The 24,472-nt window shown below is 43.6% G+C and overlaps 1 long non-coding RNA gene and 1 pseudogene across 3 annotated transcripts; both read left to right on the forward strand.

The window, feature by feature from the left end:
- The first annotated feature begins 43 nt into the window (after window positions 1-43).
- On the forward strand, window positions 44-7,522 carry LOC135507127 (uncharacterized). Of its 3 annotated transcripts, XR_010450609.1 has the most exons (4): window positions 44-436; window positions 1,461-1,524; window positions 1,676-2,396; window positions 6,223-7,522. It is a non-coding gene; the product is annotated as an uncharacterized LOC135507127 (long non-coding RNA). The 3 variants fall into 3 exon arrangements; XR_010450608.1 differs by lacking the exon at window positions 6,223-7,522 and having other exon boundaries at window positions 44-521; window positions 1,676-3,178; XR_010450607.1 differs by lacking the exon at window positions 6,223-7,522 and having other exon boundaries at window positions 51-436; window positions 1,676-3,178.
- Window positions 7,523-7,730: 208 nt separating this feature from the next.
- On the forward strand, window positions 7,731-23,682 carry LOC135507128 (zinc finger protein 605-like; annotated as a pseudogene).
- Window positions 23,683-24,472: the final 790 nt, after the last annotated feature.

Raw genomic sequence — 24,472 nt, forward strand, 5'->3', positions numbered from 1 at the left:
GTTTAATTTTATTACTTGCATGTATAACACAAATATTCAAAGTTGGTGAAATTAAGGAGGCAGATAAGTGTTTACGGTATATCACCGGGGCAACCTCGTCAGCTGTCCGGAACCAAACGGCCACCAGCAATTCAAAGGTTCCACCACAGACGGAAGGGTTTCGTTTGAATTTATAACAGATTTGGCTCCACGGTCATTTCATTCTAGCACACTAGCTACCATTTACCAGGTTAATTAGCCATGTCTGTCGAACTCGCTTTTCGTTCGTGTTGCCACTATTTTAGAAACGTTGACAGAAAAAGCCTTGCAAGACATTTGACAATTTATGGGAGAAACTTGTGCTGTATGAATGTTGCATGAACAAAACCAAAGCTCGACAGTCACAGGTGATGGAGAATACCATCGGGAAGGAGAAGCCAGCGAACTGCTAAATTAGGTATTATGCGTATAGGTTATTTGCCTGTGCAGGAAGCTCGGATACAATTACTTCCACACCTGTCGGCTAGTGGACTTCGCTCCAGGTGACTTTTGCCGTCATATCTCTCGGAGCGGAGAGGATGGCTAGCTAGCAGTCGCGTGTCTGACGGACGGGCGTCCCAGCTCCAATTCTGGCTTGTGGTTAGCGGACTAATCTTCACTCCATGGTGAAAAATTAACTTCCTCCACCAGGAAGTGGAGTTTAGTCTGATAGCCAGTAATAGACATATTGCTTAGCTCATAATTTCCTTAGTGAAAGGTACTATATAGCAAATACAATATATTTATCGGATAAACATAGCTATCCCAAGAGTGATGGCATATTTCCATTGTGGTTATGAAATCTTGAGCCTCGTTATCCCTATTTTGTGTTGAACCGCATAAACTAGATACACGCTATAAATCATCGAGGCTACAGATTAAACGTTTTTGGTCTGGTTCCACGATGGTTTTCCTGTAAAGGTGAAAGTTCACTTTATTTGAACAAAATCACTCTTTTTGATGCATGTTATAGAAGTGTCCAGACACTTTTTTTCTCCCTTGTTTTTGAGAACCTTGCCCCGCCAGCGACCCCATACTCGTTCAGCAGTTAAAGGGGCACAGAAAAAGGAACAAAGGCTAAAAAAAATGACCGAAATACGGAATTTTAGAAACGACAATAATCTCAGTATAGTGATGCATGTCTTTAGATGTTATAGACATGAAAGTGTAATTCCGAAATGTTAAATATAACATTTTGTGCGACTTCAGCTGTGTGTCCTACCAACTGTGCTGCTTTTCGGTGTAGTCAGCACAGCTAATATAAAACATGCCCTTCAAAAGAAATGTATTTGTGTTCAACATATGACATGACACCAAAATCATGTAATTCCCCTTGTATTGTAAATAAAGTTGAAGTAACCCACAGAAAGGTGTAACTGTTTATGTATGACCTACAAGTTTCGTAAAGGCTGACCAGTTAATGAGTTCATTGTCTTTGGAAGGGGATGGAGACATTGCCAGTACCACTGGTCATAAAAGAGGAGGATGATGACATGGAGTCTCAAGGTCAGTTAAAGCTATTATTGTAATCTATGTCAAATACAGAAAGCTCAGACAAGCTCTGCAGCATGAGCTATACTCTTTGGCCAATACAGAAGCTATAATTGTTTCAATCTGATGGGTCACTGAAATGTATTGTTGGTGACTTCCTTTCCAGTTTACAGTGTGTGGATTCTGGACACTCACAAGGCCGACCAGAATATCAGGGGAGAAAGTGATGAGGAGTCCAGCCTCTGGGGGATCCAAAGAACTTGGACTCCACGACTTCAAGAGAGAACAGAGTCCGTTGCTGGTGTCAGCTGAGGATGCTGCAGCACCCACAAAGAAATATAATGTAAATATATACACGTGTGAAATGTGTGGTAAGATTGAGACCAAGAAACGCAGAATGACAAGTCACACGATAAAGCACACAGGGCTGCCCTTCAGCTGCGACTTCTTGACCAGACACAAGCAATCCAAACACACAGTGAAAACCTACAGTTGCTCTGTGTGGGAAAAAATCTTCCGGCAGGCCACATTTCATGAAACACATGAGCATGGTCACACTGGGGAAAAATGATTGGTACTCAGACTGTGGCGAAGACGTTCAAGGAACGCAGGGATCGTGACACACATGATTGCATTGTTTACAAGGGAGAACGGTCCTTCAGCTTCTCCGAGTGCTATAACCACTTTCAAAGGCTGTACCATCTCAAAAAGCACCCTCTAATGGTGGCACAGACCATTAACAAAGGACCTGAGTCAAAGGGCATTGAGGACCAACAGAGTCCGTTTGAGTCAGTTCTGAAAAATCAATAAGGAGTGAACCAATACAGTACACCTGTGAAATATGTGGAACAACTTGGGGGACTAAAGGTGGCGAGACCAAACACATGGTAATACACAGAAAGAAGCGCTATACCTGTGATGTCTGTGGCAAGGTATTTAGGCTCAAATCCCTGTTCACGATACATCAGCTCAGACAAGGGAGACCGACCCTTCAGCTGCCTTGAGTGCAACGAGGACTTTAAAAATCAATACTATCTTAAGAAATACCAGTTTGAAAGGCACCCTCTAAAGGTTGAGCAGGCATGTTCTGATCATGATACTGCCATGGTAGTTCAGGGAGCACAGCCTTCTATTGGCAGCAACCTAAAGGCAGATGTGAGTACCCTAGGTGGACAAGTTCTGGTCGCAAAACCTCAGTTGTTACTTATTCAATGTCAGCTACCCTTTGGACCAATGACAAGTGAATTGGCTTCAACTGGAAATCAAATCAAATTTTATTTGTCACATACACATGGTTAGCAGATGTTAATGCGAATGTAGCGAAATGCTTGTGCTTCTAGTTCCGACATTGCAGTAATAACCAACAAGTAATCTAACTAACAATTCCTAAACTACTGTCTTATACACAGTGTAAGGGGATAAAGAATATGTACATAAGGATATATGAATGAGTGATGGTACAGAGCAGCATAGGCAAGATACAGTAGATGGTATCGAGTACAGTATATACATATGAGATGAGTATGTAAACAAAGTGGCATAGTTAAAGTGGCTAGTGATACATGTATTACATAAGGATCCAGTCGATGATATAGAGTACAGTATATACGTATGCATATGAGATGAATAATGTAGGGTAAGTAACATTATATAAGGTAGCATTGTTTAAAGTGGCTAGTGATATATTTACATCATTTCCCATCAATTCCCATTATTAAAGTGGCTGGAGTTGAGTCAGTGTCAGTGTGTTGGCAGCAGCCACTCAATGTTAGTGGTGGCTGTTTAACAGTCTGATGGCCTTGAGATAGAAGCTGTTTTTCAGTCTCTCGGTCCCAGCTTTGATGCACCTGTACTGACCTCGCCTTCTGGATGATAGCGGGGTGAACAAGCAGTGGCTCGGGTGGTTGATGTCCTTGATGATCTTTATGGCCTTCCTGTAACATCGGGTGGTGTAGGTGTCCTGGAGGGCAGGTAGTTTGCCCCCGGTGATGCGTTGTGCAGACCTCACTACCCTCTGGAGAGCCTTACGGTTGAGGGCGGAGCAGTTGCCGTACCAGGCGGTGATACAGCCCGCCAGGATGCTCTCGATTGTGCATCTGTAGAAGTTTGTGAGTGCTTTTGGTGACAAGCCGAATTTCTTCAGCCTCCTGAGGTTGAAGAGGCGCTGCTGCGCCTTCTTCACGATGCTGTCTGTGTGAGTGGACCAATTCAGTTTGTCTGTGATGTGTATGCCGAGGAACTTAAAACTTGCTACTCTCTCCACTACTGTTCCATCGATGTGGATAGGGGGTTGTTCCCTCTGCTGTTTCCTGAAGTCCACAATCATCTCCTTAGTTTTGTTGACGTTGAGTGTGAGGTTATTTTCCTGACACCACACTCCGAGGGCCCTCACCTCCTCCCTGTAGGCCGTCTCGTCGTTGTTGGTAATCAAGCCTACCACTGTTGTGTCGTCCGCAAACTTGATGATTGAGTTGGAGGCGTGCGTGGCCACGCAGTCGTGGGTGAACAGGGAGTACAGGAGAGGGCTCAGAACGCACCCTTGTGGGGCCCCAGTGTTGAGGATCAGCGGGGAGGAGATGTTGTTACCTACCCTCACCACCTGGGGGCGGCCTGTCAGGAAGTCCAGTACCCAGTTGCACAGGGCAGGGTCGAGACCCAGGGTCTCGAGCTTGATGACGAGCTTGGAGGGTACTATGGTGTTGAATGCCGAGCTGTAGACGATGAACAGCATTCTCACATAGGTATTCCTCTTGTCCAGATGGGTTAGGGCAGCCGTGATGTCATTTCCCTTGTTCTCAGAAGTGGCTTCCGTCTGGCCACTTAAATAAAGCCCAGATTGGTGAAGTGCTATAGAGACTGTTCTAGCAGGTTCTCCCATCTCAGCCAAGGAACTCTGTATTTATGTTGATGGTTCTTGGTCACCTCCCTGACCAAGGTTCTTCTTGCCCGGTTGCTCAGTTTGGCTGGACAACCAGTTCTTGGCAGAGTCTGGGGGGTTACGTATTTTGTCCATTGCCCAATGATGGAGACCAATGTGCTCTTGACTGTTTCCAACACTGGAAATTGTTTTCTAACCTTACCCAGATATAATTCTTTCAGATCTACATACAGTACCTTGGACATAATGGAATAGTTTATGCTCTGACAAGTGCACTTTCCATTGTGGTAACTTCATATAGACGGAGGTGCGTTCAGTGTGTTTATTCCCGTTTCGGTGGGTGTGGTGAGCTTGAAGCAATTAGTGTGGCGTACAGTATTTAAAGGGCAGTGGCCATAATGGGAATGCAAAAACAGGTTTTATTTTTTTGTAGCAAATGTATTAAACAAAAAACCGATCACATTTACATAAGTATTCAGACCCTATACTCAGTACGTTGTTGACGCACCTTTGGCAAAGATTACAGACTTGAGTCTTATTGGGTATGACGCTACAAGCTTGGCAAGCCTGTATTTGGAGTTTCTCCCATTCTCCTCTGCAGATCCTCGAGCTCTGTCAGGTTGGATGTGGAGCATTGCTGCACAGCTATTTTCAGGAGATTTTCGATTGGATTCTGGCTGGGCCACTCAAGGACATTCAGAGACTTGTCCCGAAGCCACTCCACGTTGTCTTGGCTGTGTGCTTTAGGTCGATGTCCTACCGGAAGGTGAACTTTCGCTGAGGTCTCGAGCAGGTTTTCATCATGAATTTCTCTGTACTTTGCTCCGTTCAACTTTCCCTCAATACAGACTAGTCTCCCTGTCGCTGAAAAACATACCCACAGCATGATGCTGCCACTACCATGCTTTGCCGTAGGGATGGTGCCAGGTTCCCTCCAGACGTGACCCCAAAGAGTTCAATCTTAGTTTCATCAGACCAGAGAAAATTGTTTCTGGCTTTTGGCAAACTCCAAGTGGGCTGTCATGTGCCTTTTAATGAGAAGTGGCTTCAGTCTGTCCACAGTACCATAAAGGCCTGATTGGTGGAGTGCTGCAGAGATGGTTGTCCTTCTGGAAGGTTATCCCATCTCCACAAAGGAACTTTGGAGCTCTGTCCGAGTGATCATCGGGTTCTTGTTCACCTCCCTGACCAAGGCCCTTCTCCCCTGATTGCTCAGTTTGGCCTGGCAGCCAGCTCTAGGAAGACTCTTGGTGGTTCCAAACATCATACATTTAAGAATGATGGAAGCCATGTGTTCTTGGGGCCCTTCAATGCTGCAGAAATGTTTTGGTACCCTTCTCCAGATCTGTGCCTCAACACAATCCTGTCTCTGAGCTATACGGATAATTCTTTTGACCTCATGGCTTGGTTTTTGCTCTTACATGCACTGTCATCTATGGGACCTTTATATAGACAGGTGTATGTATGCCTTTCCAAATCTTGTCCAAGCAATTGAATTTACCACAGGTTGACTCCAATCAAGTTGTAGAAACATCAAGGATGATCAATGGAAACAGGATGCACCTGAGCTCAATTTTGAGTTTCATAGCAAAGGATGTGAAATAAATGTGCAAAAATGTAAAAAAAAACATTTTCACTTTGTCATTATGGCGTATTGTGTAAATGGGTGAGAACAAATATTTCATACATTTTGAATTCGGCAACGAAATGTGGAATAAGTCAAGGGGTATGAATACTTCCTGAAGGCCCTGCATGCTCTTAGCTTCTAATGGACAATATGACGAGTCACTGTGAAACAAACCTGTAAAATGTATTGTTGGTGACTGCCTTTCCAGGTTACAGCGGGTGGATGCCAAAGACTCACAAGGCCAACCAGAATATCATAGGAAAAAGTGATGAAGAGAGAAGTCAAGCCTCTAGAGGATCCAAAGAACTTGGACTCGACGACTTTAAGAAAGAACAGAGTCTGTTGCTGGTGTCAATTGTGGATGCTGCAGCACCTACAAAGAGGAAGAAATATAACATAAGATACACCTGTAAAATATGTGGAAAGACTGGGACCAAGAAAGGCAGAATGACAAGTCACTTGATAACACACAAAGGGACTTCTAGTTGTGATACTTGTGGTGACAAATTCAAGCATCAGAATGGCTTGACAAAGCACAAGCTACTCAAACACAGTGTGAAAACCTACAGTTGCTTTGTGTGCGGAAAGATGTTTTTATATTCTAAAATACGTGACTACCATGAGCGCATACACGTTGGAGAAGACTACTGGTGCGCGGACTGTGGCAAGACGTTCAAGGAGCGCCAGGATCGCGACATGCACGAGTGCATTGTTTGCAAGGGAGACCGGCCCTACAGCTGCTCCGAGTGCAACAAGGACTTTGAAAGGCAGTACCATCTCAAACAACACCAGCTGGAAAAACACCCTCTAATGGTGGACCAGTCTGTTGAACCAGAACCTGAGTCCAAGGACATTGAGGACCAACCGAGTCAGTTTGACTCAGCTGAGAGTTCTGAGGCACCCATAAGGAATGAAACGATACAATACACTTGTGAAATATGTGGAACAACTTGGGCGACTCAAAATAGCATGCGCTCTCATATGTTTATACATAGAAAAATACAAAGGAAACACTATACCTGCGACGTCTGTGACAAGGTTTTTAGGCTCAAATCACCTTTCACCAAACATCAGCTCAGACACAAGGGAGACCTGCCCTTCAGCTGCTCCGAGTGCAACAAGGACTTTAAAAGTCAGTACCAGCTTAAAAAACACCAGCTGGAAAAGCACCCTCTAAAGGTGGAGCAGTCGTGTTCTGATCTTGTATGGACAGCGACCTGAAGGCCGATATCGGTGCCTTTGGTTGGTAAGTTCAGGTCCCACAACCTGAGTTGAACAATGATCGTGGTGATGTCTAACATGTGCTCTGTCTGAGAATGTCAGCTACCATTTATGCTCTTCACTGAACATGACCCAATTAAAATGGTTGTATCTGAATTAACATTTCTAAGTGTAAGAATTTTTGGTTTCAATGTCATTTTTTTGCCCATATTTTTCCTTTTGTTTGAAAAGCATGATTTAGGCTTAATCGTTGTTAAATAGCTTGTCGTATTTGAATAAAAAACATATCCAGACTTATGTTTCCATTTTATAAACAGGGCAACTATGGAATGAGTGAGCGATTACTGATTTGTAAATACAGAGCAACTTTCTCCACCTGGAACTGAATGTGTTTACTTCTGTGACATGGTGAGTTCTCCTATAGAGAGAGGCGGAATCAGAGTAGAACAGCATCCTAAATCAATTGGGTCGATAAACTGGTATTTACGGTAGACTAATGTCATGACCTCTGCCACCCGGAAGTAAACAATGACATGTTAACGGCTAGCGAGCTGAACACACATCGCCGAAGATTTTCACATAAATATAGTTAGTGCTTTTTGACGACATGGTACTTTTACTCTATAAACCATTCATCCAATACACTTAATGTGTAAGCTTCGAGTGAAATAACGTTAAGCGATAATGTCGAATTCTGTACCTTTTCACTCTCAGCTCGCCTCCATCATGGAGGTATTGGCTAACGCGGCAGTGGCAGAAATCTGCCAACTTGTAGACGATGGCTATGCCGTGTTGCGCCTTGAAATATCGAGAACTCAGAGCGAAAACCAGGCTTTGAAGAACAAACTACACCAGGTGGAGGTTCGTTCTAGGGAACGATCTGTCAAAAGAAGCATCGTACTCCCATTGTCGAGCTGTTTTGGTGCGCAAGGAACAGGTGAGTTTCTATAGTTTACCAATGCAATGATAGACATTGAGTTTTGGTGCAGGAAATATTATTTGTGGACTGCATGTTCTCAATGCCGTGCATGTCATGAATCTATTGTTTTTCCCCCCGTTATAGATCAAGTCGAAGAGAAGCAGTCCCCCAGTGTAAAGAGAAATGGAGGATCCGTGGTGTTGGGGGACAGGAGCACTCGGACTGTCAGTGAAGAGGTTAATGGATTCTAAGTTACATATCTGATATAGTTGCAGACAAATATCAGCACTCTTGCACTTTTCTTAAATAGTTCCCCATTTCTTAAATAAGTACTTTGATCACCAGATTTTTAACATGGCTTATTTTTGTACATTTAAGTTGAACATTTTAATTTAAAAAAAGTAAAGACGATGGCATGGAGAAAATTATTGGCACCCCGGAGCTAGTACTTGGTTGCACAGCCTTTGGCCAAGATAACTGTAGACAAGCGCTTCTTGTAGCCATCAATTAACTTTCCACACCTTTCTACTGACAATTTGGCTCACTTTTCAGCCACGAACTGCTATAATTGTTTAATATTGGAGGGATGCCATCAACTGCTGTTTTTAGATCTCGCCTTAGGTTTTTGAGGTGATTCAGATCTGGACTTTGCTGGCCACTCCAGCCTCTCTTCTTAACCATTCCTGGTTGCTTTTGTGTGTGTGTTTGGGCTTGTTGTCCTGCTGGAAGACCTATAACCTTCAACAGAGACCCAGTTTTTGGACACTGGGTTTAACATTAGACTACAAAACACCTGAATCTGCTGATGTCATGATGGCTTGCGTACTACCAGAGGTAGGGAGGGTGTTATTTTCATTGAATGCTTAATTTGGTTGTCAGTAAACACAGAGCTGTTCTGTATTGCCAAAGAGTTCAATTTTTTTTTATTGGTCAACAGAAACATTTGGGTGGATTTTGGTAAGTTAAATCAGGCATTTTGTGTCTCCTTCAGCAGTGTGATCTTCTTATGTCTACCAAAAACCAAACAAAGCATTCAAAGAAAATAACACCCTCCCCACAATCAATTATGGGGGCGGTTTGACAATACTGTGGGGTTAATTTGCTGCTTCTGGTACTGGGGGCCTTAAATGTTTGCAAGACGTTATCAAGGTGTTTTGGAATGATATTATGACTGGGGTGGTCTGATATTATGACTGGGGTGGTCTGATAATATGACTGGGGTGGTCTGATAATATGACTGGGGTGGTCTGATATTATGACTGGGGTGGTCTGATGATATGACTGGGGTGGTCTGATAATATGACTGGGGTGGTCTGATATTATGACTGGGGTGGTCTGATAATATGACTGGGGTGGTCTGATGATGACTGGGGTGGTCTGATATTATGACTGGGGTGGTCTGATATTATGACTGGGGTGGTCTGATGATGACTGGGGTGGTCTGATTATATGACTGGGGTGGTCTGATATTATGACTGGGGTGGTCTGATGATGACTGGGGTGGTCTGATAATATGACTGGGGTGGTCTGATAATATGACTGGGGTGGTCTGATATTATGACTGGGGTGGTCTGATATTATGACTGGGGTGGTCTGATATTATGACTGGGGTGGTCTGATATTATGACTGGGGTGGTCTGATAATATGACCGGGGTGGTCTGATAATATGACTGGGGTGGTCTGATGATATGACTGGGGTGGTCTGATGATATGACTGGGGTGGTCTGATAATATGACTGGGGTGGTCTGATATGACTGGGGTGGTCTGATGATATGACTGGGGTGGTCTGATGATATGACTGGGGTGGTCTGATGATATGACTGGGGTGGTCTGATGATATGACTGGGGTGGTCTGATGATATGACTGGGGTGGTCTGATATTATGACTGGGGTGGTCTGATATTATGACTGGGGTGGTCTGATGATGACTGGGGTGGTCTGATTATATGACTGGGGTGGTCTGATATTATGACCGGGGTGGTCTGATTATATGACTGGGGTGGTCTGATATTATGACTGGGGTGGTCTGATAATATGACTGGGGTGGTCTGATTATATGACTGGGGTGGTCTGATGATGACTGGGGTGGTCTGATAACATGACCGGGGTGGTCTGATGATATGACCGGGGTGGTCTGATAACATGACCGGGGTGGTCTGATGATATGACCGGGGTGGTCTGATAATTTGACTGGGGTGGTCTGATATTATTTCTGAACTACTCACAAGGCCAGACAGGAAGTCAGGAGAGGCACATGTTCGGAATCACACACACATTCCATTAGAATTAGAAGGGGGGGAGAGACACACACACACCAATGATATGTAGAGTGAAAGAACGAGAGGCGGAGTAGAGACCGGAGAGAAGAAGAGGGAGAGACAGAGACGGCTGCAGAGCTTTGAGGATTATGGGTAGATTTGGACTTTTTTTGTAGCGAGATTCTTTTTCTCTGAGCAATTTGCCTCGAACGTCTTGAACACCGTTAATCCTCTCTTAAAGAAACCTAATCCTGCTAGCATGTACCTGATACTGAGGGAATGGAGGGAGGTCGGGATAGAGAGAGGGATGGTTCGAGAGACCCAACATTAAGGAAAGCTTTATTACAGACTCAGTGAGCATAGCCTTGCTATTGAGAAAGGCCGCCGTAGGCAGACATGGCTCTCAAGAGAAGACAGGCTATGTAAACACTGCCCACAATATGAGGTGGAAACTGAGCTGTACTTCCTAACCTCCTGCCCAATGTATGACCATAGTCGAGACACATATTTCCCTCAGATTACACAGATCCACAAAGAATTCGAAAACAAATCCAATTTTGATAAACTCCCATATATCTACTGGATAAAATACCACAGTGTGACATCACAGCAGCAAAATGTGTGACCTGTTGCCGCAAGAAAAGGGCAACCAGTGAAGAACACACACCATTGTAAATACAACCCATATTTATGCTTATTTATTTTCCCTTTTGTACTTTAACTATTTGCAAATCATTATAACACTGTATATTGACATAATATGACATTTGAAATGTCTGTATATCCCCCGTAATGAGGACACAATACCCCGTAATGAGGTCACAATACCCCGTAATGAGGTCACAATACCCCGTAATGAGGTCACAATACCCGTAATGAGGTCACAATACCCCGTAATGAGGTCACAATACCCCGTAATGAGGTCACAATACCCCGTAATGAGGTCACAATACCCCATAATGAGGTCACACTACTCCGTAATGAGGTCACAATACCCCGTAATGAGGTCACAATACCCCATAATGAGGTCACAATACCCGTAATTACACCACAGTACCCCATAATTACACCACAGTACCCCATAATTACACCACAGTACCCCATAATTACACCACAGTACCCCATAATTACACCACAGTACCCCATAATTACACCACAATACCCCATAATTACACCACAGTACCCCATAATTACACCACAGTACCCCATAATTACACCACAATACCCCATAATTACACCACAGTACCCCATAATTACACCACAATACCCCATAATTACAAATTGAAAACAGGATGGGAATGCCCATCCTCCACAATTAGGTGCCACCAACCACCTGTATAACACCGGTCTTAATTGATTTTAGGTGTATTGTGTTACCTTCAATTGTGTGTTGTTTTGAATATTGTATTGCTTAAGCAACATTGGATTTTCCCTTTTCATGTATATACACATTTTTTAAAATCTGGACAGCAAGGGTTGTGGAAGAACAGTTGATCAAAAGGAAGGAAATTAGATTTTTCTTGACTCATCAGGGGTTTCAGTAACAGTATTTTTTTTTAAGGTTTGGCAACCCAATATGTTGCTTTCTGAAAGGAATAAAGATGTTTTTTCAACCTGTCGTTTAATTTTATTACTTGCATGTATAACACAAATATTCAAAGTTGGTGAAATTAAAGAGGCAGATAAGTGTTTACGGTATATCACCGGGGCAACCTCGTCAGCTGTCCGGAACCAAACGGCCACCAGCAATTCAAAGGTTCCACCACAGACAGAAGGGTTTCGTTTTAATTTATAACAGATTTGGCTCCACGGTCATTTCATTCTAGCACACTAGCTACCATTCACCAGGTTAATTAGCCATGTCTGTCGAACTCGCTTTTCGTTCGTGTTGCCACTATTTTAGAAACGTTGACAGAAAAAGCCTTGCAAGACATTTGTCAATTTATGGGAGAAACTTGTGCTGTAGGAATGTTGCATGAACAAAATCAAAGCTCGACAGTCACAGGTGATGGAGAATACCATCGGGAAGGAGAAGCCAGCGAACTGCTAAATTAGGTATTATGCGTATAGGTTATTTGCCTGTGCAGGAAGCTCGGATACAATTACTTCCACACCTGTCGGCTAGTGGACTTCGCTCCAGGTGACTTTTGCTGTCATATCTCTAGGAGTGGAGAGGATGGCTAGCTAGCAGTCGCGTGTCTGACGGACGGGCGTCCCAGCTCCAATTCTGGCTTGTGGTTAGCGGACTAATCTTCACTCCATGGTGAAAAATTAACTTCCTCCACCAGGAAGTGGAGTTTAGTCTGTTAGCCAGTAATAGACATATTGCTTAGCTCATAATTTCCTTAGTGAAAGGTACTATATAGCAAATACAATATATTTATCGGATAAACATAGCTATCCCATGAGTGATGGCATATTTCCATTGTGGTTATGAAATCTTGAGCCTCGTTATCCCTACTTTGTGTTGAACCGCATAAACTAGATACACGCTATATATCATCGAGGCTACAGATTAAACGTTTTTGGTCTGGTTCCACGATGGTTTTCCTGTAAAGGTGAAAGTTCACTTTATTTGAACAAAATCACTCTTTTTGATGCATGTTATAGAAGTGTCCAGACACTTTTTTTCTCCCTTGTTTTTGAGAACCTTGCCCCGCCAGCGACCCCATACTCGTTCAGCAGTTAAAGGGGCACAGAAAAAAGGAACAAAGGCTAAAAAAAATTACCGAAATACGGAATTTTAGAAACGACAATAATCTCAGTATAGTGATGCATGTCTTTAGATGTTATAGACATGAAAGTGTAATTCCGAAATGTTAAATATAACATTTTGTGCGACTTCAGCTGTGTGTCCTACCAACTGTGCTGCTTTTCGGTGTAGTCAGCACAGCTAATATAAAACATGCCCTTCAAAAGAAATGTATTTGTGTTCAACATATGACATGACACCAAAATCATGTAATTTCCCTTGTATTGTAAATAAAGTTGAAGTAACCCACAGAAAGGTGTAACTGTTTATGTATGACCTACAAGTTTAGTAAAGGCTGACCAGTTAATGAGTTCATTGTCTTTTGAAAGGGGATGGAGACATTGCCAGTACCACTGGTCATAAAACAGGAGGATGATGACATGGAGTCTCAAGGTCAGTTAAAGCTATTATTGTAATCTATGTCAAATACAGAAAGCTCAGACAAGCTCTGCAGCATTACATTTACATTTAAGTCGTTTAGCAGGCGCTCTTATCCAGTTTATTATGGGGGTCAGTACAGTACTAGGGTCTGTCACTACCAACAAGTAATCTAACTAACAATTCCTAAACTACTGTCTTATACACAGTGTAAGGGGATAAAGAATATGTACATAAGGATATATGAATGAGTGATGGTACAGAGCCACATAGGCAAGATACAGTAGATGGTATCGAGTACAGTATATACATATGAGATGAGTATGTAAACAAAGTGGCATAGTTAAAGTGGCTAGTGATACATGTATTAGATAAGGATGCAGTCGATGATATAGAGTACAGTATATACGTATGCATATGAGATGAATAATGTAGGGTAAGTAACATTATATAAGGTAGCATTGTTTAAAGTGGCTAGTGATATATTTACATCATTTCCCATCAATTCCCATTATTAAAGTGGCTGGAGTTGAGTCAGTGTCAGTGTGTTGGCAGCAGCCACTCAATGTTAGTGGTGGCTGTTTAACAGTCTGATGGCCTTGAGATGGAAGCTGTTTTTCAGTCTCTCGGTCCCAGCTTTGATGCACCTGTACTGACCTCGCCTTCTGGATGATAGCGGGGTGAACAGGCAGTGGCTCGGGTGGTTGATGTCCTTGATGATCTTTATGGCCTTCCTGTAACATCGGGTGGTGTAGGTGTCCTGGAGGGCAGGTAGTTTGCCCCCGGTGATGTGTTGTGCAGACCTCACTACCCTCTGGAGAGCCTTACGGTTGAGGCGGAGCAGTTGCCGTACCAGGCGGTGATACAGCCCGCCAGGATGCTCTCGATTGTGCATCTGTAGAAGTTTGTGAGTGCTTTTGGTGACAAGCCGAATTTCTTCAGCCTCCTGAGGTTGAAGAGGCGCTGCTGCGCCTTCTTCACGATGCTGTCTGTGTGAGTGGACCAATTCAGTTTGTCTGTGATGTGTATGCCGAGGAACTTAAAACTTGCTACTCTCTCCACTACTGTTCCATCGATGTGGATAGGGGTTGTTCCCTCTGCTGTTTCCTGAAGTCCACAATCATCTCCTTAGTTTTGTTGACGTTGAGCGTGAGGTTATTTTCCTGACACCACACTCCGAGGCCCTCACTTCCTCCCTGTAGGTCGTCTCGTCGTTGTTGGTAATCAAGCCTACCACTGTTGTGTCGTCCGCAAACTTGATGATTGAGTTGGAGGCGTGCGTGGCCACGCAGTCGTGGGTGAACAGGGAGTACAGGAGAGGGCTCAGAACGCACCCTTGTGGGGCCCCAGTGTTGAGGATCAGCGGGGAGGAGATGTTGTTACCTACCCTCACCACCTGGGGCGGCCCGTCAGGAAGTCCAGTACCCAGTTGCACAGGGCGGGGTCGAGACCCAGGGTCTCGAGCTTGATGACGAGCTTGGAGGGTACTATGGTGTTGAATGCCGAGCTGTAGTCGATGAACAGCATTCTCACATAGGTATTCCTCTTGTCCAGATGGGTTAGGGCAGTGTGCAGTGTGGTTGAGATTGCATCGTCTGTGGACCTATTTGGGCGGTAAGCAAATTGGAGTGGGTCTAGGGTGTCAGGTAGGGTGGAGGTGATATGGTCCTTGACTAGTCTCTCAAAGCACTTCATGATGACGGAAGTGAGTGCTACGAGTCTTTTAGCTGAATTAAGTTGTTTTGTAAATTTAAAAACAAGGAGACATGAATGAAGGGACGACAGATGGTAGGAAGAACGTTCGTGTATAACATCGACGGGACTGGGAGTTGATGGGACTGGCAAGGGATCCAGGCTGCATCACAACCGGCCGTGATTGGGAAATATGGGACGGCGCACAATTGGTCCAGCATCATCCGGGTTTGCCCGGAGTAGGCAGTCATTGTAAATAAGAATTTGTTCTTAACTGACTTGCCTAGTTAAATATATTTTATGTGCAGAGGCAGGTGGCTTTCACTACATATATTTCCTCAGGTACCTGGATGATATAAAACAAACAATTCTTTTATTCTAATCCTCATGTTAATTTATTTTAGGTTACTTCCTACCGTGTAGCATCGGTTTGACAGTATTTTATTTCAGCCTATAATCTGTTGCTTTGGCAATATTGGATTTTCTCTTTCATGCCAAGTAAACGTATGTGAATCTGGAGAGTGGGGTGTCATTGCGACCTGTAATTCATGGTGTTCCTGCATGTGGGCGTTCTTGCGTCTGCTTGTTAGGACTCTGGTGACCTGGCCGGAGCGGGCGACACTGGTAGCAAGCTTGGTCACTGGTAGACAGTGTCCTTTGTCTCTGCCGCATCCTGTTTGCGGCGCTAGCGAGGTGCAGCGGTAGACCGTGTTCTTCTCCCCGTCCGCAGAGCACTGCTTTTCCGCACTTCTGTTGATGTTACCGTGTCTGTTTGTTTTTTTTTTTACATCACTTCCTCACAGCGCTTTGATAAAGAGAGGCGTGGGTTGGCTGGTATATCTGCTTTCCAATGCATTAACAGATGACATATACATTTTAAGCTAAAACATTGCACATCAATTATACTTCAATAATGTCATAGCCTAAACAAAAAACGAATACTTTTTATTTGACCCACATTTTAATCAAATAGATAGACCAAGGAAATCCAGTAGATCAAAAGTGCCACTTAAACACAAGCCACATTCTTACATGCAGGAACCAATGGGATGCTTGAGGCGGACATTCCTGCAGATGCAGGAACACCACAAATTGTTGGCCTGCAAATCAGACTATTGAATATGGACAGCAAAGGTTGTACAAGCAATGTTGTGTTTTATATTTTATGTTCGGTAAACATGTAAATTGTTGGTCTGATGTTTCATGAGATGAAATAAAATATCACAAATGTTCCATATGCAAAAAAACAAACATTTCTCATTATGTGCACATTTGTTTTCATCTGTTAGTGAGCATTTATCTTGACAGGTGTGGAATATTAAACAGTGTGATCATTACACAGGTGACTCTTGTGCTGGGGACAATAAAAGGTCACACAACACAGTGCCACATATGTTGTCTAAAGTTGAGGGAATGTGCAACTGGCATTCAATGTTCAGTTCTCTACCATAAGTCCCCTCCACCATAATTTCAGAGAATTTGGCAGTACATTCAACCTGCCTCAACCGCAAACCACGTCACCCCAGGATGCACCCCAGGACCTCCACATCCGGGATCGTCTGAGGGGGTGCTGATAGTATTTCTGTCTGCAATAATAAATGCCTATTGAAGGGGAACAACTCATTCTTGTTGGCTTGGCCTGGCTACCAAGGGGGTAGTTTTATGCCCTCCCAAGCCCACCCATGGCTGCGCCCCTGCCCAGTTATGTGAAATCCATAGATTAAGGCCTAATATGTTTATTTCCATTGACTGATTTCATTATGAACTGTAACTCAGTAAAATCTTTGATATTGTTGCATGTTTGGTGTATATTTTTGTTCAGTAACAGCTTTCCTTTCCTTTAGGTTTGTCAACTTTAAAAAGCATTTGGAGAGGAATAAAAATCAGTCAGTGTAATTTACATTTGATTATTTTACAACACAAATATTGATTAAACCTAGGAAATTTTAAGGAGGCAGATAAAGATGGTCTATTATATTGACAAGATATTCAAGTGACCGCTCTAACAATGGAAATACATGTCCTCAAATATGGAAGGAAGGCTGGAGGTGAGATCAGACTGGACCAACACTTCTTCAACCATTCCGCCAGTAGCTAATTTCCTTCCCCTGTCAGGTGTTGAACCACACGCATCAACTTTTGTATTTGTGTAACTATGTCTTTCGAACTTACCTTTCGTTCTCGTGTTGCCTTCATTATGGAAACCTTGACAGCAACAGCCGTGCAAGACATTTGTCAATTTATGGAAGAAACGTATGCTGCTCTTCGAGTGGAAATGTTGCAAGAACAAAACCGAAGTTCGAGGACAAAATTGCAGGCGATGGAGAATAGCAAGGGGAAGGAAAAGCCTGCGAACAGTATGGAGAGCGTTCAAGAAGACGGTGAGATGAAATATTTACAGATAGTTATGCCTATTGACTATTTGTCTGTAGGAAGCTTGGAGACGAATAATACACTAGCAGGCTAGCTACCAGTCGCCTGAATGTGCAGCCCCGGAGGGCGCTGTTATTACTGACTGAATAATAGCGCCCCCTGCTGGACCTTAGGGCTATAGTCTGTAGGGGGCATCCTACTCCTCAGTAGTGAAAAGGTGCTTGCAAATTCTATTCTAAATATATGCAATCATGACGAGTGATGGCATATTTCTACTACATGTTTTTGTGAAATCTGAGCCTCATTATTCCTGTATGACCAACATTTTCAGAAAAACTCAATTTGTATGTTACCCCCCTCATCAGGTTTCAGAAACTTCCCAGTCGTGGAGAAAATCCTCAATGAACAAGGGGCCAATGGTCTTTGGCTAGAAGGTCACCTTACTGTGGAAGACGAAGGTCCACCGTCACTGGTACCAGAGGAAGAACAGCCATTGCAGATTTTTGGTCAGATGACAGACATGGTGAGTGGAGCTTGTGCTTTGGCTGGCGATTTTTGTAAGGGTAGATCTGTCTCTGAGACGAGGCCCAGACATATTTAATTGAAAACCATGCAAGCTCACGCCCAGCAAAAAATGTGTAGCAGGACTTTTAACTGTAAATAGTATATTAAGGCTTTGAATGACCTGTAGATAAATTCAATAGGGCTTTCCGTGTGGCGCGGCGGTGTGGCGCCGCGCTACTAGTGACGCCTCTGGCTTGGCAGAGGCGTCACCACAGATCCGGATCGATCCGGTCTGTGTCGCAGCCGGCTGCAACTGGGATACCCATGAGGCGGCACACAATTGGCCCAGCGTCGTTAGGGGAAGGTTTGGTAACTGGGATGTCCTTGTCCCATTGTGCTCTAGCGACTCCTGTGGCGGGCCGGGTGCAGGCACACTGACACGGTCGCAAGTTGGGCGGTGTTTCCTCCGACACATTGGTGCATCTGGCTTCCGGGTTAAGCGAGCTGTGTGTCAAGAAGCAGTGTGGCTTGGCAGGGTCGTGTTTCACAGGATGCATGGCTCGACCTTAGACTCTCCTGAGCCCATACAGGACTTGCAGCGATGGGACAAGACTAACTACCAATTGGATATCACTGAAAAGGGCTAAAAAATATATATAAAAACTCAAAATACCATCTAGGCTACAGATAAATATTTTTAAGGGCTGTTTTCCATGATTCTCATTTAAGCATAAAATTTGCCCTTCCAAATATATTTGTTTGTATTAAATATATTCCATGATTTTGGTGTCATTCCCCTGCTGCATTATGTTTTGTAATGGAAACCCCTACAACAAGATGCTTGTCTAACTGTTGCTGTATGATCTACTCTCTTAAAGGCTGGTAAGAGTTAATAACACCATTGGTTGTCTTTTGGAAGGGAGTGGAGACATGTTCAGCACCGCTGGTCATTAAACAGGAGGAAACGGATGATGTCATGGAGTCTCAAGGTCAGTTGAAGCGATTGTATTACATGTTCAAGCTCTGCAGCATGAGTTACAGGGCCTTCAGAAACTATTCAAACCCCTGGACTTATTCCACGTTTTGTTACACCCTGAATTCAAAATGGATTAAATACAAAAATTCTCACCCAATAATGACAAAGTTAAAACATGTTTTAAGAAATGTTTCCAATTTTGAGCAACTCCAGCCGCCGCTTGGCATTGCGCATGGTGATCTTAGGCTTGTGTGTGGCTGCTCGACCACGGAAACCAATTTCACGAGTCTCCCGACAAACGGTTTCTGTGCTGACGTTGCTTCCAGAGGCAGTTTGGAACTCGTGAGTGTTACAACCAAGGACAGGCGATTGTTGTGCGCTACGCACTTCAGCGGCCCCATTCTGTGAACTTGTGTGGTCTACCACTTTGTGGCATTGTTGCTCTGAGGACGTTTCCACTTCACAATAGCAGGACTTACAGGGGCAGTTCTAGCAGGATTTTTTTTTACAAACTGACTTGATGGTAAGGTGGCATCCTATGACTGTGCCATAATGAAAGTCACTGAGCTCTTCAGTAAGGCAATTTTACTGCAAATATGGAGACTGCATGGCTGTGTGCTCGTTAAAAAAAAAAATTAAAAAAGTTTTTACACCTGTTGGCAACAGGCGTGGCTGAAATTGCAGAATCTGCTAATTTGAAGGGGTGTCCACATACTTTTTTGTGTATATATAATGTACCTGACCTGCCGGCCCTACCTACCTGGCCGGCCCTGCTTCCCGGATTGCCGGCTGACCTGGCCGACCGGACCCATCTGCCTGGCCAGCTGACCCTACCTACCTGGCCAACCAGACCCTGAGTCAGTACTTTTAAGAAGCACCTTTGGCGGAAATTACCGCTTTGTGTTGTGCAGAGCTGATAGACGTTCCCATCTGGATTTGGGTATTCTCTTTTTTTCATTGTAGATTTTTTTCAATCTCTGTTAAATTAGATGGGGAGCGGCGGTGAAATCTTCAAGTCTTTCCACAGATTTTCAATGGGATTCTGGTCTGGGCTTTAGCTGGGCCACTCAATGACTTTTACATTGGCTGTATACTTGAGTTTGTTCTGTTGGATCGTAAATATTCGCACCAGTCTAAGGTCATTTGCACTCTGAAGCAGGTTCCTATCAAGGATTTGTCTGTATTTGACTCCATTCATTGTTCCCTCTGTCCTTACTAGTCTCTCAGTCCCTGCCGCTGAAAAGTGTCCCCATAGTATGATGCTGCCACTACCATGCTTCATGGTAGGGATGGTGTTAGACGGGTGATGAGCTGTGCCTGGTTTTCTCCAGACAGCGCTTTGCATTCAGCCCAAAGAGTAAAATGTTGGTCTCATCAGACCAAAGAATCTTTCCCTTATGCTCTCTTTCACATGCCTTTTAGTAAACTCCAGCCGTGATGTCATTTCCCTTGTTCTCAGAAGTGGCTTCCGTCTGGCCACTTAAATAAAGCCCAGATTGGTGAAGTGCTATAGAGACTGTTCTAGCAGGTTCTCCCATCTCAGCCAAGGAACTCTGTATTTATGTTGATGGTTCTTGGTCACCTCCCTGACCAAGGTTCTTCTTGCCCGGTTGCTCAGTTTGGCTGGACAACCAGTTCTTGGCAGAGTCTGGGTAGTTACGTATTTTGTCCATTGCCCAATGATGGAGACCAATGTGCTCTTGACTGTTTCCAACACTGGAAATAGTTTTCTAACCTTACCCAGATATAATTCTTTCAGATCTACATACAGTACCTTGGACATAATGGAATAGTTTATGCTCCGACATGTGCACTTTCCATTGTGGTAACTTCATATAGACGGAGGTGCGTTCAGTGTGTTTATTCCCGTTTTGGTGGGTGTGGTGAGCTTGAAGCAATTAGTGTGGCGTACAGTATTTAAAGGGCAGTGGCCATAATGGGAATGCAAAAACAGGTTTTATTTTTTTGTAGCGAATGTATTAAACAAAAAACCGATCACATTTACATACGTATTCAGACCCTATACTCAGTACGTTGTTGACGCACCTTTGGCAAAGATTACAGACTTGAGTCTTATTGGGTATGACGCTACAAGCTTGGCAAGCCTGTATTTGGAGTTTCTCCCATTCTCCTCTGCAGATCCTCGAGCTCTGTCAGGTTGGATGTGGAGCATTGCTGCACAGCTATTTTCAGGAGATTTTCGATTGGGTTCTGGCTGGGCCACTCAAGGACATTCAGAGACTTGTCCCGAAGCCACTCCACGTTGTCTTGGCTGTGTGCTTTAGGTCGTTGTCCTACCGGAAGGTGAACTTTCGCTGAGGTCTCGAGCAGGTTTTCATCATGAATTTCTCTGTACTTTGCTCCGTTCAACTTTCCCTCAATACAGACTAGTCTCCCTGTCGCTGAAAAACATACCCACAGCATGATGCTGCCACTACCATGCTTTGCCGTAGGGATGGTGCCAGGTTCCCTCCAGACGTGACCCCAAAGAGTTCAATCTTAGTTTCATCAGACCAGAGAAAATTGTTTCTGGCTTTTGGCAAACTCCAAGTGGGCTGTCATGTGCCTTTTAATGAGAAGTGGCTTCCATCTGTCCACAGTACCATAAAGGCCTGATTGGTGGAGTGCTGCAGAGATGGTTGTCCTTCTGGAAGGTTATCCCATCTCCACAAAGGAACTTTGGAGCTCTGTCCGAGTGATCATCGGGTTCTTGTTCACCTCCCTGGCCAAGGCCCTTCTCCCCTGATTGCTCAGTTTGGCCTGGCAGCCAGCTCTAGGAAGACTCTTGGTGGTTCCAAACATCATACATTTAAGAATGATGGAAGCCATGTGTTCTTGGGGCCCTTCAATGCTGCAGAAATGTTTTGGTACCCTTCTCCAGATCTGTGCCTCAACACAATCCTGTCTCTGAGCTATACGGATAATTAATTTGACCTCATGGCTTGGTTTTTGCTCTTACATGCACTGTCATCTATGGGACCTTTATATAGACAGGTGTATGTATGCCTTTCCAAATCTTGTCCAAGCAATTGAATTTACCACAGGTTGACTCCAAGTTGTAGAAACATCAAGGATGATCAATGGAAACAGGATGCACCTGAGCTCAATTTTGAGTTTCATAGCAAAGGATGTGAAATAAATGTGCAAAAATGTAAAAAAACATTTTCACTTTGTCATTATGGCGTATTGTGTAAATGGGTGAGAACAAATATTTCATACATTTTGAATTCGGCAACGAAATGTGGAATAAGTCAAGTCAAGTAAAAAGTAAAATGTATTGTTGGTGACTGCCTTTCCAGGTTACAGCGGGTGGATGCCAAAGACTCACAAGGCCAACCAGAATATCATAGGAAAAAGTGATGAGGAAGAGAGAAGTCAAGCCTCTAGGGGATCCAAAGAACTTGGACTCGACAACTTTAAGAAAGAACAGAGTCTGTTGCTGGTGTCAATTGTGGATGCTGCAGCACCTACAAAGAGGAAGAAATATAACATAAGATACACCTGTAAAATATGTGGAAAGACTGGGACCAAGAAAGGCAGAATGACAAGTCACTTGATAACACACAAAGGGACTTCTAGTTGTGATATTTGTGGTGACAAATTCAAGCATCAGAATGGCTTGACAAAGCACAAGCTACTCAAACACAGTGTGAAAACCTACAGTTGCTTTGTGTGCGTAAAGATGTTTTTATATTCTAAAATACGTGACTACCATGAGTGCATACACGTTGGGGAAGACTACTGGTGCGCGGACTGTGGCAAGACGTTCAAGGAGCGCCAGGATCGCGACATGCACGAGTGCATTGTTTGCAAGGAGACCGGCCCTACAGCTGCTCCGAGTGCAACAAGGACTTTGAAAGGCAGTACCATCTCAAACAACACCAGCTGGAAAAACACCCTCTAATGGTGGACCAGACTGTTGAACCAGAACCTGAGTCCAAGGACATTGAGGACCAACAGAGTCAGTTTGACTCAGCTGAGAGTTCTGAGGCACCCATAAGGAATGAAACGATACAATACACTTGTGAAATATGTGGAACAACTTGGGCGACTCAAAATAGCATGCGCTCTCATATGTTTATACATAGAAAAATGCAAAGGAAACACTATACCTGCGACGTCTGTGACAAGGTATTTAGGCTCAAATCACCTTTCACCAAACATCAGCTCAGACACAAGGGAGACCTGCCCTTCAGCTGCTCCGAGTGCAACAAGGACTTTAAAAGTCAGTACCAGCTTAAAAAACAGCAGCTTGAAAAGCACCCTCTAAAGGTGGAGCAGTCGTGTTCTGATCTTGTATGGACAGCGACCTGAAGGCCGATATCGGTGCCTTTGGTTGGTAAGTTCAGGTCCCACAACCTGAGTTGAACAATGATCGTGGTGATGTCTAACGTGTGCTCTGTCTGAGAATGTCAGCTACCATTTATGCTCTTCACTGAACATGACCCAATTAAAATGGTTGTATCTGAATGAACATTTTTAAGTGTAAGAATTTTTGGTTTTAATGTCATTTTTTTTGCCCATATTTTTCCTTTTGTTTGAAAAGCATGATTTAGGCTTAATCGTTGTTAAATAGCTTGTCGTATTTGAATAAAAAACATGTCCAGACTTACGTTTCCATTTTATAAACAGGGCAACTATGGAATGAGTGAGCGATTACTGATTTGTAAATACAGAGCAACTTTCTCCACCAGGGGCCTGTTGCATAAAACTAGGATAAGGGATTAAGCCAGGATATCTTGGTGATCCTGGCTCAATTGATCCGTAATCCGGTTGCACTAAAGATGGATAGGGGCAGGAGGATATGTTATGGTATAAATTACCATGGAGATTTATTCTGTGGAGCTAGCCTGCTCCAGACCAGGCTAAATTCCAGGATCTATTTAATCTCATCCCTAATGTCAGTCAGCAGTCACCACAAATGGAAACCAATAGTTATTTCACTGCTCACTATACATTGTTATCACATATAACTAGACCCACTGTTATTATTTAAACGTTTGTGATCATTAATTTCAATGATTTTGGATAAAAAATGATTTTTAGATGTTGCTATCATTAGATAATTTACAGTTTCCCATAGACTATAAGGCTATATATAAAATGATAGAATATTAGGGCCACAGAAGGGAAAAAAACACAAGTCATAATATTGTAACCAGTTGTTTTAAAGGAGGACAGTTGTTAAAATGACAGATGTGGGGCATTTCGTGAAATTGTACTTCAGTATGGTTTCATAAACAAAGACATGCTGATGTGCCAGAATATTAAGTATCACATTGTCATAAGTATCAAAACAATATGTAGCTTTTCTGCAGAAAGAACCAGCCTCATAAATGTATGACTTTATCCTTTTTCTTCAGTGTGGCCTAGTACTCTGTCA

Source organism: Oncorhynchus masou, chromosome 20 (assembly GCF_036934945.1).
Source record: "Oncorhynchus masou masou isolate Uvic2021 chromosome 20, UVic_Omas_1.1, whole genome shotgun sequence".
Classification (NCBI taxonomy): Eukaryota; Metazoa; Chordata; class Actinopteri; order Salmoniformes; family Salmonidae; genus Oncorhynchus; species Oncorhynchus masou.